Source organism: Rhinolophus ferrumequinum, chromosome X (genome assembly GCF_004115265.2).
Source record: "Rhinolophus ferrumequinum isolate MPI-CBG mRhiFer1 chromosome X, mRhiFer1_v1.p, whole genome shotgun sequence".
In the NCBI taxonomy this organism is placed as follows: Eukaryota; Metazoa; Chordata; class Mammalia; order Chiroptera; family Rhinolophidae; genus Rhinolophus; species Rhinolophus ferrumequinum.
The window spans coordinates 54,496,246-54,515,167 of NC_046284.1; the positions used below are offsets into that span (position 1 = coordinate 54,496,246).

The window sequence follows — 18,922 nt, forward strand, 5'->3', positions numbered from 1 at the left end:
CTGATAGCACACAGCTAGTGCTGCAAAGAGCACTACTACCACACAGCTTCAAACTACTGTTTATATTCACACAGCATTAAACAAAATGGTTTTGATTCCAGTCTTTTCTAATGTCTTGGTGCTGCAAGAAAAAAGTTGAATGATACACAAAACTATTAAAAGTTACAACAGAAGTATTTAAACATCTCCAAAATTGAGAAAAACAACCATGTTAAATTTTTAAAAAGGAGAAAAAAGAAAAGTCCAACAGAACACTCCAGCAAGTCAGAGGTCCTCTTCATAAGTAGTCAAGTGAAATTTACAGGAAATTCCAATACATTATCTTGAAACTATGGCAGAGAACTAATTTTCAGAATCATCATGGAGGTCTACCCTTAAATGGCTTAAATCCAGAGCATGGCATTGCCACTGATTTGTCCGATATTATTAATTGGGGATGCATTAATTGTATGTTGGCTTATCATGCCTGCACCTGTCTGGCTATCACCCATTCGCCTTGCATCATGACAGCCAGGCCCTTGAGAAGGTGGACCATGACACTCTTTACTTGGTCTACTTGTGTTCAGTCCATGGCATTCAACCACATGTTGTTCTTCAGGATAGTGCTGTGCTTCACTTCCTCAATCTGTGATGACTCTGTCTCCCTCTCCATTTCCATAGCCTGAAGCACTGCTGTGACTCCCAGGGGAAGCTTTTCTTGCACTGTGACCTGACACTTCTCTCCCAGATTGTTCTGGCCTTTCAATTCTTGTTTCCCTCTTGTTGTTGGACATGCCTCCTTCATTTTCCAGGTCATTGGTCTAGATGGATTGAGCCCTGCTTCTTGAAGATGTCTAGGGTGAATGATATTGGGCCTGTCATGAATGATTATAGTTCTTCTCTCATCTCATTCCCCTAGTACTTGGCCTGTCTGTTTCTCTAAGTTTGTTTCTTGGTGGTGGAGGCTCATTTTTTCTGGAATCTCTGAAATGTTCGGGATACATTTCAAAACCTGGATCTTTTCTTCATGTAGTAGGATGTGGTTTTTTCTCTTCACTTTGACGAATAAAATATTCTTACCTTTCAAAAGATGAAGACTGTGCTTTTGAACTCTCAGGAAACTTGTCCTCTCTCAGTGATCAAGGTCATTAAATCTGTTCTGTAGGTGAGAGTAGTCAGATCCATGATTGAATCATGCATCTGTATCTAGATAGAACTTTTTATTTTTGTTCCAGTAAGGATCATCTCACCTATGATCTACATCACATGCGTATGTCAAATAATTCCTTTTCTCTTGTTCCTAATGAAGCTGCTGCTGTTGTCTTCTCAGTTCCTCTCATTCTCAAGCAATACATTCAGCTTTCTTATGACATTTCTATTCAATATGAATGCATTCCCTTTCCAAGTGTTCGTGTTCTATTGTCTCTCTCTCTCTCTAGTTTTTGCCTTTCAATTTCTAGAATCTCTCTCTTTCTCTCTCTGTAAGTGGTTTCATTCTTCCCGTTCATGAATTATTCTAATGTGTTCTCACTCTTGATGCTCTTTCTGCAATCTCTCTTTGTCTTCGAAGTTCAACTGCTTGTCGCAGTCTTTCAAAATGAACTAAATGTTCTCTCAGTCTCTGTTCCTTAATCTTTTCAAAAGGCAAAATGTCTTTCCTTCAGTGGTCTTTGCCCCTTTTTAAAAATCTAAGCTAGCTCTCTCCTTTTCCTTGATTCTTCCATGATTTTTCTCATATCTTCCTCTTCTTTATGGCTTACAATGATCGTCTTTAGTTTGGTTTAGTATTACCATTTGTCCGGGACTCTGAACCTTCTATTTTCTTAGTATCCTTGCTTTCCTTTTTTTTTTTTTTCCAGATTTCTCAGATGACATTTTTTCTTCTTCTTTGCGAGAGGCTGTGTCTTGCTATTTCTATCACTCATATATTTTCTTTTTTGTCTCCAGTCCTTCTTGAACTACTCTGTTCATCATTTTCTTTCTTCAATTCTTTCTTAGAAGGATCACCTTTAACTTTGTCAACAGAAATCAGTTGTCCATGGAGTTGAAGATGTGAGATGAAGATGTGCAATACATTTGCACACCTCTGTGCTTGAATACATAGTTACTATGCCATAGCACTTTGCCCCAGGACTTTGAGCATTTGAACTCAGAACCTTTCCATATTTGCCAAACAGGTTCTTTAAATGAGCAGCTTTGGTATTAAAAGAAAGTACACTAATCCAGATATTTTTAGTAGAGCTTCCACTGATACCACTAGTACTACTTGTACTTCCTTTGTCATCTTTAGATGATGTCTTCCTGTCTTTAGATTCCTTTGAAGAGCTTTCTGATTTTCTTTGTCCTCACCACCCTTGACAAAATCATCATCTTCCACAGAAGCATCTCCACTCAACTCACCTTCTTCCTAATTTTTACCTTAGACTTTGGTTGATTTCTTCTTTGGAGTACTAGTTGAAACAGTTAATTCAACATTATGTGGACTGCCACCTTCCTCTTCAATAACCATCACTATAGGCTGGGGAGCAAGTGACTCCTGAGTTTCCATGATTGCCCTTGGGAGGCCGCATTGGCAGTTGCAGCCTTTGCTGCCTTGGGGGGACATTGCAGAAGAGGGAGGAGTCCCACTGGGCTGTGGCAGCCAGTTGCAGACCTGGCCTGGCCTGTACTGCAGGGGCAGAGGCTCTGCAGAAGGGTACTTGCTGACCCCTCATGTGCAGGCTCTAACTGTGGCTTCCCAATCTGCCTTGTCCCATCTGCTTTTTGTAGTTTCTTTAGGTGTATGCTTAGATTGTTTATTTGAGATTTATCTTGTTTCTGGGGTAGGTTTTATCTCTATGAACTTACCTCTTAGAACTGCTTTTGCTATGTCCATTAAATTTTAGAATATTGTTCTACTAGTCTTATTTATCTCAAGATATTTTTTGAGTTACCCTTTGATATCTTTGTCAACCAATTGATGGTCTAGTAGCATATTGTTTAACCACCACATGTTTGCGTTTTTCATAATTTTCTTCTTTTTTGGGGGTTAAAATATCTTTATTGGTAAAAAATTAGTACAGTGTATTTGAAATAAACACCTCAACTTCTGCATCTTTTATTTCTTCAAGTTTATTGGGGTGACAGTGGTTCATAAAGTTACAGAGATTTCACGTGTACAATTCTGTAATACATCATCTATATATCACATTGTGTGTTCACCACCCTGAGTAAGTTCTCAGTCCATCATCATATATTTGATCCCCTTTAGCCTCATCTACCATGCCACTCCCCCTTTAGACTCTGTAACCACTAAACTATAGTCTGTGTCTATGAGTTTTTGTTTCTTCATTTGTTTGTTTTTTGTTGTTGTTCTTGTTGTTTTCAGTTTTATATGCCAGTTAAATCATATGGTCTCGACATTTTCTGTCTGACTTATTTCGCTGAGCAATATAATCTCAATATCCATCCATGTTGTCACAAATGTTACTATTTCATCTTTTCTTATGTCAGAGTAGTATTCCATTGTGTATATATGCCACAACTTCTTTATCCATTCATCTATCAAAGGACATTTTGGTTGTTTCCATGTCTTGGCCACCGTAAAATAAGCTGCAATGAACATTGGAGCACACATGTCTTTATGGATAAATGTTTTCAGATTTTCTGGGTAGCTACACAGGGGAGGGATTGCTGGGTCATATGGTAATTCTATTCGTAATTTTTTGAGGAACATCCACACTGTCTTCCATAGCAGCTGCACCAACCTGCATTCCCACCAACAGTGTATGTGGTTTTCTTTTTCTCCACAGTCTCTCTAACACTTGTTACTATTTGTCTAGTTGATGATAGCCACTCTAACTGATATGAGGTGATATCTCATTGTGATGTTTATTTACATTTCTCTGATGTTGAGCATTTATTCATATGTCTATTGGCCATTTGTATGTCCTCTTTGGAGAAATGTCTCTTCAGGTCCTCTGCCCATTTTTTAATTGGATTGTTTGTTTTGTTGTTGTTGTTGTTGTTAAGTTGTATGAGTTCCTTATATATTTTGGATATTAGCCCCTTATTGGAAGCGTTGTTTGCAAAAATCTTCTCCTATTTGGTTGGTTGGGTCTTTATTTTGTTGAAGATTTCTGTTGCTGTGCAGAAACTTCTTAGTTTGATATAGTCCCATTCATTTATTTTACCTTTTACTTCCCTTGCCTATGGAGTCAAATTCATAAAATGCTCTTTGAACCCAAGGTCCATAAGTTTAGTACCTATATTTTCTTCTATGCAGTTTATTGTGTCAGGTCTTATGCTTAAGTCTTTGATCCATTTTTAATTAATTTTGGTACAGGGTGATAGACAGCAGTCTAGTTTCATTCTTTTGAATGTGGCTTTCCAATTCTCCCAGCAACATTTATTGAATAGGCTGTATTTTCTCCATGTATGTTTTTGGGTTCCTGTCGAAAATTATCTGTTCAGATTTATATGTTTTCCTTTCTGCATTCTCAATTCTATTTCATTGGTCTGTGTGTCTGTTTTTCTGTCAATACTGTACTGTTTTGATTATTGTTGCTCTCCAGTACAAGCTGAAGTCAGGGAGTGTGATACCTCCAGCATTGTTCTTTTCTCTTAGGATAGTTTTGGCTATTCAGGGTCTTTTGTGGTTCCATACAAATCTAATGATTTTTTTTTTTTTTATCAATTTCTTTATAAAAATGCCATTGGGATTTTGGTGTGGATTGCATTAAATCTGTATATTACTTTGGGTAATACGGCCATTTAACTATGCTCATTCTTCCAATCCACGAACATGGAATGTCTTTCCATTTTTTTTGTGTGTCGTCTTCAGTTTCTTTTAAAAATGTCTTATAGTTTTCAGCATATAGGTGTTTCACATTCTGGGTTAAGTTTGTTCCTAGGTATTTTATTCTTTTTGTTGCAATTGCAAAAGAAATTTTATTTTAATTTCTCTTTCTGAGATTTCATTGTTAGTATATCACAATGCAATGGGCTTTTGTACATTGATTTTGTAGCCGGCAATTTTACTGTATTCATTTATTGTTTCTAATAGTTTTCTGGTGGAGTCTTTAGGTTTTTACATATAGCATCATGTCATCTGCAAAAAAGTGACACTTTAACTTTTTCATTCCCAATTTTGATGCCTTTCATTTCTTTCTCTTGCCTGATTGCTCTGGCTAGGACTTTCAGTACTCTGTTGAAAAGCAGAGGTGATAGGGCACAGCCTTGTTGTGTACCTGGGCATAGAGCAAAGGGCTTCAGTTTTTCACCATTAATTATGAGATTAGCTGAGGGCTTGTCATATATGGCCTTTATAATATTAAGGTATTTTCCTTCTATGCCTATTTTATTAAGTGTTTTAATCATAAATGGATGTTGTGTCTTGTCAAACGCTTTTTCTGCATCAATTGATATAATCGTAAGATTTCTGTACTTTATTTTGTTTATGTGATGTATCACATTGATGGATTTGCGGATGTTGAACCATCCTTGTGCCCCGGGGATAAACCCCACTTGGTCGTGATGAATAATCTTTTTAATGCATTGTTGTATTCGATTGGCTAGAATTCTGTTTAGGATTTTTGCATGTGTATTCATTTGAGATATTCGTCTGTAATTTTCTTTTTTTGTGTTATCCTTACCAAGTTTTGGTATCAGGGTAATGGCCTCATAAAATGAGTTAGGGAGTACTGTCTCTTCTTCAATGTTTTGGAAGAATTTGAGCCACACTGGTATTTGATCCTCTTTGAAGGTTTGGTAGAATTCACTAGTGAAGCCATCTGGTCCCAAAGTTTTGCTTTTGGGAAGGTGTCTGATGAAAGATTCAATTTCGTTACTGGTGATTGGTCTATTTAGATTTTCCAGTTCTTCCTTATTCAGCCTAGGAAGGCTATATGTTTCCAAGAATTTTTCCGTCTCTTCTAGGTTATTGAATTTGGTAGCATGTGGTCCTTCATTTTGTTCTTGGATGATCCTTTGTATTTCTGTTGCATCTGTGATAAGTTACTCTCTTTCGATTTCTGATTTTGTTTATTTGTTTCTTTTCTCTTTTTATCTTAATAAGTCTAGCCAATGGTTTGTCAATTTTATTAGTCTTTTCAAAGAACCAGCTCTTTGTTGCATTAATTTTTTCTATTGTCTTTTTGTTCTCTATTTCATTTAGTTCTGTTCTGATTTTTATTATTTCTTTCCTAATGCTGACTTTGGATTTCTTTTGTTCTTCTTTTTCTAGTTCTTTAAGTTATAACATGAGGTTATTTATCTGGGATTTTTCTTCTCTCTTGAGATAGGCCTGTAATCATATAAATTTCCCTTTTAAAACTACTTTCGCTGCATCCCCAAAATTTTGATAGGATGTATTTTCATTCTCATTTGTTTCTATGTATCTTTTGATCTCTTCTCTAATTTGTTCTTTGATCTAGTCGTTCTTTAAAAGTATGTTGTTTAATCCCCACGTATTTGTGGTTTTTCCTCCTTTCGTTTTGCGGTTGATATCCAATTTCCAAACGTTGTGATCAGAGAATATGCTTGGTATGATTTCAATCTTCTTAAATTTACTGAGGCTAGTTTTGTGTCCCAATATATGGTTTATCCTTGTGAATGTTTCATGTACACTAGAAAAGAATATAGTCTAATGTTGTAGCGTGAAGTGCTCTATAAATGTCAATCATGTTCATTTCATCTAATGTCTCATTTCTTTATTTATTTTCTGTTTGGGTGATCTTTCCATAACCGTCAATGATGTACTTAGGTCCACCACTATGACTGTGTTTTGGTCAATTTCTCCCTTTACTTCATTTAGTAGTTGCTTGCTATGTTTCACATTGGGGCCGTAAATATTGATGACTGTTATATCTTCTTGTTGTGTAGTCCCCTTTATCATTATGAAATGTCCATCTTTGTCTCTAGTTGCCTTTTTTCTCCTAAAGTCTGTTTCATCTGATATCAGTATTGCTACATCTGATTTTCTCTGGATACCATTTGCTTGGAGTGTCAATTTCCACCCTTTCACTTTGAGTCTGTGTTTATCTTTGTAGCTGAGATGTGTCTCTTGGAGGCAGTATATGATGGGGTTTAGTTTTTTGATCCAATCTGCTACTCTGTTCCTTTTTATGGGAGAGTTCAGTCCATTTACATTTAGGGTGATTATTGATATGTGAGGATTTCCTATCATTGTATCTTTGGTTTTCTGGTAGGACTGTGTCTCCATTGTTTCTTTGCCTTTTTGTTGCTGTCTATTATTTCAGTGTAGCTGTCTAGTATTTCAGGTATTCTATGATGATTTTCCCACTGTTTCTTCTTATATTATGTTATATATTTCAGTTCTCTATTTTTTTTTGAGTTGTTACCCTTAAGTTTATGTAAGAGATAGTTTGATATTTAGAGCATTTCATTTTCTTCAGCATGCTTACTTTCTCCATTCCCTTATGACTGTTCAGACCTTTACTCTCCCCTCTTTTATGCTTTTGTGGCACAAATTATTCCTATTTTTGCTGATTGAATATCCTCCTTCAATATTTCTTGTAGTGCAGGTCTTGTGTTAGAAAATTCCCTCAGCTTCTCTATGTCTGGAAAGGTCTTTATTCCTCCTTCATATCTAAAGGATATCTTTGCTGGATACATTATTCTTGGCTCATAATTTCTTTCTTTCAATATTTTGAATATTTGGTTCCACTCCCTCCTGGCTTGTAGAGTTTCTGCTGAGAAATCTGATGATAATCTAATGGGATTTCCTTTGTAGGTTACCGTCTTCTTTTCCCTGGCTGCCTTGAGGATTCTGTCTTTGTCGTTAATTTTTGACAGCTTCAATACAATATGCCTTGGAGAAGGCCTGTTGGGGTTGAGGTAATTAGGTCTTCTATTTGCTTCTTGGATTCAAGGATCCAGTTCTTTCCACAAGTTTTTTGAAGTTCTCAGCAACTATTTGTTTGAATATACTCTCTGTTCCCTTGTCCCTTTCTTCTCCTTCTGGTATGCCCGTTATTCTTATATTGGTCTTTCTGATGGAGTCAGAAAGTTCTTGTAGAGTTCTTTCATTTCTTTTAAGTCTCAAGTCTCTCTCTTCTTCCATCTGTGTCATTTCCATATTTCTGTGTTCAGTATCATTGATTCTTTTCTCCATCTGGTCAGCTCTATTATCTAAGCTGGCTATTTCATTCTTCATTTCTTTTATTGACTTCTTAATCACCAGAAATTCTATTTGGTTCTTTTTAAAAATTTCAGTCTCTTTGGTAAAATGTTCACTTTGTTCATTGATTGTGTTTTTGAGTTCATTACACTGCTTGATTTGTTTTCTTGCTTCTCATTGAGTTTTTTTCAGAAGTGCAGTCTTGAACTCTCTGTCATTTAAGTCACATATTTCCATGTCTTTAAGTTCATTTTCTGGAGACTTTTCATTTTCTTTCTGAGCTGTCTTGTTACCTTGGTTACTAATAGCAATTATTGTGTTTATTTCTCTTCCTAGACAGCTAAAGGAGTGGGTTCTACAACAAGTTTGTAGGAAAATGTCTTTCCTTTGTTTTCTAGTAGATGTTCGTAGAATATTTTATTTTCTCTCCAACTGCAGCCTTTGATTCGCTCTCACACTCTAGTGTTATATTTCATCTGCACTGTTCTGGCTTCTTAAGCAATGCAGGTATTCCCTGGAAGGTGGGCTTCTCCTCTGTGAGCAGGTTGCCTGGGTCTCAGGGCACCACCTCTGTGGGGAGATGAATAAAGCTTCTGAAGTTCCAAAGGTCTTCCTGTACCAGATTCAGAGCCTGTGTGTTTCATTTGCTCTTTTTCCCCCTGTAGGCATTGGCCCAGATAGGTGGAGGCGGGGGTGGTCTGGCCTTTGAGAAGTGGCTGTTAGCAATGCTGGTGGCCACCAGCATAGCCCCCAGGACTCCCTCCCCTTCACCAGAACTAGTTGGGCTGTGAGACATTGGCTGTGGGATGCAGTCTCAGAATTGCAAATTCTGTTCTTTTGATCTGACACTGCTACCGTTCCACTTCTAGCACACGCCAGGTGGGGGTAGGGTGATCCCTGGGAGGAAGGGAGGAGTCGGCTAGGCTCTGTGCCTAAGCCTTGCTTGCATCCTCTGCTTGGCAGTGAGGGCTTAAATCTCTGTTTTCACCCTTCTTCCCTTAGTGTTTGCTCAGGGATCACTTCCATGAGCATTGGGTTCAGCTGCATTATATGCTGATCCCTCAGGAGGGTCTGTAGGCCATAAGGGGGGCACTAGCAATCAGAATTATTCCCTCTCCCGGAGCTTTGGTAGCTCCAGAATGCAGGGAGTTCAGAGCTCTGAGCTTGATCTGCGTCCTGCGCCTGCGCAACCGGCATCTCTACACTTCCCACTTACCCCCCCCCCAATTCGCCCAATTGCCCACCTTTAGATGTTTTCAGTTACATGTCTCTTTGTCTTGCCTCTCTGCTGTGTAGGGAGTCCTTTGTGGAATTACAGTTGTTCAGTTGTAAATTCCAGGGGAGATTTCAAGAATCTCACCACATGCCGCCATTTCTATATAATTTTCTTCTTGTAATTGATTTCTAGTTTCATAATTTTGTGAAGACATGCTTGATATGCTTTCAATCTTCCTAATTTTATTAAGGCTTGTTTTGTGGCTTAGCATGTGGTATATCTTGAAGAATATTCCACATGCAGTTGAAAAAAATGTGTGTTCTGCTCTTGTGGTTGGAAAGTTCTCTAAATAGCTGTTAAGTTGACCTCAACTAATGTGTCATTTAAGGTCTCTGTTTCCTTGATTTTCTGTCTGGATGATCTATATCCATTGATGTAAGTGGGGTGTTAACAGCCCCTACTATTATTGTATTTTTTTCAATATTTTCCTTTATGTCTGTTAATATTTTCTTTATGTATTTAGAGGCTGCCATGTTGAATGCATAGATGTTTACAAGTGTTATATTGTCTTGCTGGATTGATCCCTCTATCATTATATAATGTTCTTCTCTGTCTCTTGTTACAGACTTTGTTTTAAAGTCTTTTTTGTCTGAAAAAAAAGGAGCAAATATGTCTACCTATAAGTATATACAACAAAGGTGGCCATATCACACAGACTTTAAAGAAAAATTCCATTTTATAGTGTTTAAAATTATATATATATATATATATATATATATATATATATATATATATATATATATATATATATATATTACTTAATTCAGGCTTCTTTTTGTGTCCATTTGCTTGAAATATCTTTTTCCATCACTGCACTTTCAATTTGTGTGTCTTTGGATTTGAAATGAGTCTCCTATAAGCAGCATCTGTATGGGTCTTGCATATTTTCGTCTGTTTGTTTGCTTGTTTGTTTTATCCATTCAGCTATCCTACTTGGGTGCCTTTTGATTGGAGCATTTAGTCACTTTACATTTATCATTGATAAGCATGTACTTATTGCCACTTTGTTAATAGATTTTGATTGTTGTGGTAGTTCTCTGCTCCTTTTTTCCTCTCTTTCCCTCCTTCTGTTGTGAATTGATGAGCTTCTTTGGTGGTCTGTTTGGATTCCTTTCTCTTTATTTTTTGTATCTATGATAGTTTTTAGTTTGTGGATACCATGAGATTTATATATAACAACCTGCGTTTATAGCAGTCTATTTTAAGTTGTAGTTGCTTAAGTTGGAACACATTCTAAAAGTAATATTTACTTAACCCCCAGACACACACACATTTTATTTTTTTGATGTCATGTTTTTCACTTTTTTTTTTGGTGTGTGTACCTCCCTTAATTCATTATTATAAATACACATGATTTTATTACTTTTGTCTTTTATATTTCACAGTAGTTTTATAATTGGTTGATTCTCTGCTTTTAATAAATATTTTCCTTTACTAGTGAGATTTTTTTTCTTTCTATGTTTTCTTATTTTCAGTTCTGGCCTTTTATTTTCCACTTAAAGAAGTCCTTTTAACATTTTTTGTAGTGTCATTTTAGTGATGATGAACTCCTCTAACTTTTGCTTGTCTGAGAAATTCTTTATCTCTCCTTCAGTTTGGAATGATAAGCTGGCTGGGGACAGTTTTCTTGGTTGTAGTTTTTTTTTTTTTTTCTTTCTCTCTTTCTTTCATCACTGAATATTTTTTGCCAATCCCTTCTAGCCTGCAATATTTCTGCTGAAAAATCAGCTGATAGTCTTATCAGGGTCCTCTAGTATGTAACTCACTGATTTTCTCTTGGTGCTTTTAAGATTCTGTCTTTATCTTTAACTCTTGGCATCTTAATTTGATGTGTCTGGTGTGGGTTTCTTTGGATTCATTTTCTTTGAGGTTCTCTGTGCTTTCTGGACTTGGATGTCATTTTCCTTCACCAAGTTCGGGAAATTTTCAGTGATTATTTCTTCACATTGGTTTTCTGTCCCTTTCTCTCTGCTCCTTCTGGGACCCCTATGATATGAATGTTGTTAGTATGCTTGATGTTGTCCCAGAGATGCCTTAAACTATACTTATTTTTTTTAATTATTTTTTTCTTTTTGCTGTTGAAATCATATAATTTCTGGTTTTTTTTCCAGATTACTGATTTATTTTTATGTATCATCTAATCAGCTCTTGATTCTCTCTAGTGTATTTTTCATTTTGGTTATTGTATTCTTCAGTTCTTATTGTTCTTTTTTTATATTTTCTTTTTCTTCATTGAAGTTCTCACTGAGCTTATCCATTCTTCTCCTGAGTTCATTGAGCATCTTTTAACCATTGCTTTATCTGGTACATTGCTTGTCTGTTTCACTTTGTTCTTTTTCAGAGATATTGTCCTTTTTTTATTTTTTTTCTGTTTCTTTGGACCATGTTCTTCTGTCTTTTCATTTTGTCTATCTTTCTGTTTACTTCTATGTATTAGGTAGATTAGTACATCTTCTGGTCTTAAAAGAGTGGCCCTATGTAGACGGTGTTTTGTGCATTCCAGTGGTGTAACCCCCAATCCCCCCCCCACACACACACACACAAACATACACACCAGTCACCAGAACTAGGTGCTTTGCGGGTCTCACCTGTGTGAGTTGTGTGTGACCTTCTGTTGCAGTTGAGCTGCAATTTCTGCTTCCATGCTGGTGGGTGGGATTCACCCCCATGTCAACTGCCTGCAAGTACTGGCTCTGACTGATGCAGATGATCTGGTATGTGGGGCTCACCCCAGAGATTGGGAGATGCTTTGGAGGGGATCCAGTGCCAGCCGAGGCTCCCTACTAGGTTTGTCAGTTGTGGAGCTATTTGGGTTGGGTGCTGGTGCAGGCCAAGGCCAGCTGCTGCATATATGGGGTCTGGAACTACTTGGGAAGAATTAAATGCAAGCCAGGGCTGGCTGTCATGTGTGCTAGCGTTGGTGCCACTTGACAGGTGCTACATGTAAGCTGAGGCCAATTGCTGTGTGTTTGGCCTGGGCTGGAGCTGCTTAAGATGGGTTGTGGCCTGGGTGGACAGGTTGGACAAGGTGAAACCTCAGTGAAATGCCAGGTGAGGCTGAATGGTATTAGCCAGGTTAATGGAGCGTGTCATATTTGGCACCTGCCTGTGCCAGGCTAACCAGGTAGAAGGAGAGCACATCAAAAGAAACAAAGAAACAGCGGTGCCTGCGAGAACTTCCATCTGTGGAGAGAGTTCCTCCTGATCCCTGTCTCTCCAGGATTCACCTTATAGTTAGTCAGTGTACTTTTTTGTTTCATGTATGACCCAGGTACTTTTCAAAATGCTGCCTCTGACCTGAATCTTGTAGTGAGTGAGATGTGCATGGGTCCTTTAAGACTAAAGGCTCATTTTCTTATAACTGTTTTGACCCTCTTGGATGTAAGCCCCTCCAATTATCAAAGCCAGATGTGGTCTCTCCTCCTCCTAATGTAAGTCCCTGGAATGGGGGGAGGCATGGTGATGCTCAGACTTCTTGCTCCTCAGGGGAGACCATCACAGTCGTGATATACCTCCTATTCGTGAATTGCCACATTGGAGTTAGAATCCTACCCAGATTGTGTCTCTGCCCCTCTTACGCATCACTAGTTGTAGTTTTAGTGTGTCTATGGGAGGAGGTGAGCTCAGGACCTACGTACTCTGCCATCTTGACCCCATTGCCATGCTATATATTTAAAGCAAGTATACCCAAGACTAATTTTCAATAGTGTGGATTTGGAGAAAAACAAAACAACAAAAAAGAAAACAAACTCATTTACTAAAAAAAAAAAAAAAAAAAAAAAAAAAATCTTATCCACTGTTCTGTCACAGTGAATGAAATCCCCTGCTATTTACTGTAACACTTTAGGCTTAAGATACTATAGTATCTGGTAACAAGTTAGACAGAATTTGTTTATTTTTGTAAATGAATACTACTAACTTGAGGGATTAGATTTTGAGAAGTAAGACAATGAATTTGAGAACACAGGATGGTCACATTCTAGGTCCAAGAAGGGTCTCTGTGTTAGGAAATCATGGGCTGTATGGGGAGTAGCTTGTAGGCTCTTGTAGGCTTGTAGTGCCTGGCAGAGGAGGGACACATTGAAGACAATCTTTGTCCAATTTTCAGTTTTGCTTGAGGCTCTATGAATATTTCTTTTTATTAGAAAGCTATCTATAAGAGTGCTATAATATTTTATTAATAGTTATCAAATTATTTGCTAAGATAATGTCATGTGTAAATTACTTACATTTGCAGCAGAAAGCAACTAAGACTCTGTTAGGGAATATACCCTGAATTGTTATTTTGTGCTGTAGAACATGGGGAGCAGATATGAAATAAATCTGAGGATCAGAGATATAGGAATGATTTGAAAAATAGCTTATATATCTCAGGTCAGAGGGTAAATTCCCTGTCAAGAAAAGATTGAGGAATAGTGAAGAAGAGCTTGTTCCGATTTCCTAAATGTACAACATTGATGTTCCAGGAGTTGGCTGGCCAGTTTGCCATTTGAAATAAACTCGGTGTTCAAACATTGGGTCCATTCAAATTGGCTACAAGATGCCAGATCAGAACCAGAGATTTCTTGGCTCATTCTCTCAGGCAAATTGAAAGCATTTTCTTTTCTTTCTTTTTTTTTTTATGTCTTCATCCTCTACAATCAATTCCTTTAAGTCTATATGTTCAACCTCGAGATTATCTGTCTTATCTGTCCTTGTTTTCCAGTTCCTCTCCATCTTTCCTCAGGACCTCAGAAAGTTTTAATTGACATATTATGATAGCCTCCTAACTTGTTTCTCCATTACTCATTTTTTATATTAATTATCACTTTTTGGAGAACTTAATAAAGTATTACTTTTTGGAGAAACCTATTAAGTATTACAGAACCCTATTAAGTATTTCTCTGTACAGGTTTGTACAGAGAAATAGGCTAGGGGTTAAAATCATGAGCTCAATATGAACTTTTAAATATTGTTATTTACACAAACCTTACCTTAATGCTACTTTGGGAGTTGATAGGGATGGTATTTTTATCATTAAAATAATAATATCTACTAGGGATACAATAAGAGTGCATGAAATGATTTGATATTGCTTTGTACTGTTCTTCCCCTATAGAGAACAGAAATAGAAAAATTATCTAATATGAAGATGGCATAGCTTTGAATGGCTGTCCTGGTTATACTTCACTTCTCCCTGCAGATCCATTATCTTCCCACATCCACCCTCTTTTGTGCCTTGGATGATGGGCCTCTCTGGACTGTAGTAACAGTCTCTCTTCTGCTCTGCTTTGGCTTCTTGTTGCATACAGCAAATGAGATGCACTTACAGAAGATCAGAAGGCTGGAGAAAAGACAGATCAGGCCAAAAGTTGCCTGCAATTTTGTTTTTTTCCCCCAAAGGCTAGAGCTCCTGCTTTACCTGGATTATGAAAACCATGTTATCTCCTTTACCCCTTTAGCTGTAGGAGGCTGATGGATCTATACTCTTGCTAGCCTGGGATGTTAATGTGAACTTGTTGGTTTTCCTTACCCTATTATTATTATTTTAACTCTGTGAACACTTTTATAAAGTATCTTCATAAATCTTCTTCAATTAGCCCATTTGAATATATGCTATCTGTTTCCTGCCAGGACCCTTAATGATACAATGGCTTTACTCAACTTTGGACTATTTAGTGTCAGAAAGAAGGAATTCACAGAATATTCAAAAATCAAAACTTTTTTTAATAGTACATGTTACCCTACACTTACTGGCATGGGTAAGTATCCTATATAGTACATCAACTCCTTCAGTGATTTAGAAGTACGTGTTGTAACGAGTTTATCATGGAGCTCATAAGGGAGATAAACTTTATATGGATGCTGTATTTGTCATGATAGGTTAAACTTATGTAGCAGTAACAAATCTCATTGGATTAACACAACAAAAGTTTATTTTTCACTCAGTTGAAGTCTGCTGGGGGATTGGGTAATTTCTCATTGTATTCCATTCAATAACTCAACAATCTAGCAATCTTATGATTTCATGATCCCAACCTAAGTTCTTCTCTCTGGCATCCTAACAGGAGAAGAGAGATTATAGAATTGTCCAGAGATTTTTTGCTACTTCAGCCCATAAGTGACACAATCCCATTTCATTGATAAGTGCCAACCATATAGCCCTGCCAAATTTCAAGAGGGCTGGGAAGAGGTTTTTGTATATTCAAGAAGGTGGGTTGTATGCCCAGAAAATGATATTTTGTAAACACATCTATTGCAGTTGCTATAATAAGACTGGTTTTATAGTTGAGGAGTGTATTTGGTTACACATACTTACATTTTTTCCCGGTTAAAATTATTATAGCTTTGATCTTTTTTGTCTCTTGGGGTAAAGCCATTTTTTTAAATTAAAGTTTATGGGGGTGACAATGGTTAGTAAATTTACACAGGTTTCAAGTATACACTTCTATAATTTACATCATCTATGTATCACAACGTGTATTCGCCACTGAGAGCCAATTCTTCTTCCATCACCATATATTTGATTCCTTTTACCTTTATATACCACTCTCCTCCTCCTTTACCCTTTGGTAACCACTAAACTATTGTCTATGTCTATGAAATTTTGTTTCTTTTTTTAATGGAGCAGAAACTTTAACTTTCCCTTGGTACCCTCTTGTTATGCTCCCAGATGGAGTTAGGGTTGTCTTTTTTTATTAAGTGGGTGTCTTTGTAGGATATTTAGCATGCACCTCTGAACTTAAAATAGGAGGACAGAACAGCTCCATAGCTCCATTCCAGAAAATCATCAAAAAGTATAGCCTTAAAGTCTGCACATGGGATCTTATAAGAAATTACCCTTTGAAACTAGCTGTTGTATTTCATGTAAGGTTATGTAGATAATTGTTTACCACATTTCATAGTGCCCTCCTTATGAGGAACCATAGATAAATTCTTCTCTTGATAAGAGGAAAAGTGGTGCTTTTTTGAATGGCTTAAGATAATTTCAAGAACAATGCAAATTGTGTGCATGGCTATGTTTCCCTTTCATGTTGGCTGCTAATTTACTTGAAACCAAATTTATTATTTCCTTCTAGCAAGTATACCTTTCTTCACAATATACATTTGGCTTTACCTCTCATTTCATCTTATTTTTTCTACAATTATTTTTTTGTCCTGATTTTATCACAATTTTATTTCCATTTTGTATTGCCATACTGTTTACATGTTTACATATTACTGTTTACATATGCTGTCTCACACAATAGCATATAACTACATATAAAGCCAAATTCTGCTACCTGTATTAGTCCCTAAATGCCAAAATTTGCCACTAGCTACTTTGGTTTCAGCTTCTGGAAAACTTCTTTCTGCAGTGCAAATTTGGTATTTTGTGATAAGAGCACAAAATCCTGGAGTGTGTTTTTTAAGCCTAAGTAAGTGGACTCACTATAAACATCAGGTTAGTATTTCATGCAAGGATGTCAGGAATAAGATCCAAATTTGTCCTATTGTCTAACATAATATGATTAAATAGGCCCATCATTAACTAAGATGAAAATGTTGCTAAATACATGAAAGGATGCTCTCATTTACTTTTGGCTTTGTAATGATCCCAAAATGAATGATTTCACTCAGGTGTTAAAACTTGAGTTATAAACAACAATCAGCAATTTGAGGGCTGGCTCCTAATATATCTGGCTCCTAAATTTCTGATTCAAAGCCTGGGACATATATTTGTAGGGGTTTTGGACATTGCTTCATCGATAGAAGCCTGATCTTCCTTGCTGCTATTACTGAGGAAAATAAAATAAAGCTATATAAACATCTCTATGTATCTAAATATCATCTATCTATCTATCTATCTATCTATCTATCTATCTATCTATCTATCTATCTATCTGTCTATCATCTACTTATCTACCTCTCTATCTGTAGCTTTGTTTTGTTTTTGTTATTCCCTTCCTGTTCTCTTAGCTTGGTGTTTTTCTCCCCTATTCTGTCTCATTTACTGATATAATTTTCTACCCTGTGTTCAGAATCTCTTTTACTTTCAGTCTTGTTTCTCTCTGTTTGATATGTATTTCATTATTTTCCCTTTCAGTTCATTGGCCTTTCTTCCATATTATCTCCCAAACTTCAGATAATGGGTAACATGTAGCTTGGTTTCTACCCTTTTCCCTTTTCTCTCTGCCTTCTCACTATGTTTGCTGCCCAGCTGAATTGGTTACTGCAATAGTGTTTTCAAAGGCAGAGCCATTTGATGTACAGAACTAGTGGATTGTGCGAAAGGAAGGGAAATGGTATCGCTGTTCTGACTTCATTTTTTAAGGGACTGTCCTATTTGCTGTTAGATTTCCTATATTGGGGAAAAATTTAACCTAATGTATTTTTCTTCCCAGAATAACTTGAAAGAAGTTATTAACATTTTTTTCTTCTTACCATGGAAACAGGCAAATTAGGAGAATTCATGCTTCCCATTCCCCATGTAGCAGTTGACTTTTAAAAATAATCTGACCTCCTCCTTCTACCCTCTCGTAGTCTCTTTAAGTAAAAGGATCCACATTCACAATAGTTTTCTAATTCGGGGGTTTGAGAGAAATGCTATGCCCATCATAAATGGAAAATGTATTCTTTTGTTGGATTTAGTACCTTGGGGAATTAGCCAAACTTCAGCGTGCTACCTAAAAAAATGACTAAGTTAGTTGTGTTCTTTCTCACCTCTTGTTAAATCTACTGAGCTGTTTGGCAGCCTGGTGGTCTGCCTGTTATATTTCTTTTTTAATGTGGCTGCATTCCTGAAGAGGATGAAAGTAGAGAAAGTGATTCATGAAGCTTAGAAATTTTTAAAGTTACAAAACATTGAGTTGCCCAATTGAGTCGAATAGTGGATTGCCCCATCAACGTTCTATCCATAATTTTACTTACCTGAAAAAAGTATTAATTCATCCATGAATCATTTACTTTAGCTCTTACAATATGCTAGACACTTGCCTAAGTCAGAGAGCCTACCCTCTCAGAGCTTAAGGCAAGAGTTCTCAGTCTAGACCACATATTGGAATCACCTGGGGAAATAAAAAAAGTACATAAATCTGAGTCTCACCGCTAGTGATTCTAATTTAATTGGTCTAGGTGTGGGATGGACATATCAATTTGTAAAAATTCTGTAGATGATTCTAATGTTTAACCAAGGTTGATATTCATTGGCCTAGGGCCATGATTTTCAGTGTGTTGTCCCATACTAGCATCATCATCATTATCACTGGGGATCTTGTTAGAAATTCACATTAGGCCCAACTCTTAGCCTACTAAATCAGATTCTCTAGACACGAAGCAGAGCTATCTCTTTTAAGAAGCACTCTAGGTCAGCTGTCTGAAAACATTTTCTATTAAAGGACATTTATATTTAAGGCTTTGTGGACGATAGGTCCCTGTTGCAACAACTAATCTCTGCTGCTATAGCATTAAAGCAGCCATAAACAATATATAAAAAGATAACCATGTCTGAGCTCTAATAAAACTTTATTTAAAGACAGGGATCTGGGCTGGTTTTGGTCCTTGAACAGCCTTTTGTTGATCCCTGCTCT

At 36.8% G+C, this 18,922-nt stretch overlaps 1 pseudogene; it reads right to left on the minus strand.

Moving 5' to 3' along the window:
• Positions 1–358: 358 nt before the first annotated feature.
• The window catches only part of LOC117038544 (SAFB-like transcription modulator), a 69,484-nt pseudogene continuing 50,920 nt past the window's right edge, over positions 359–18,922 (minus strand).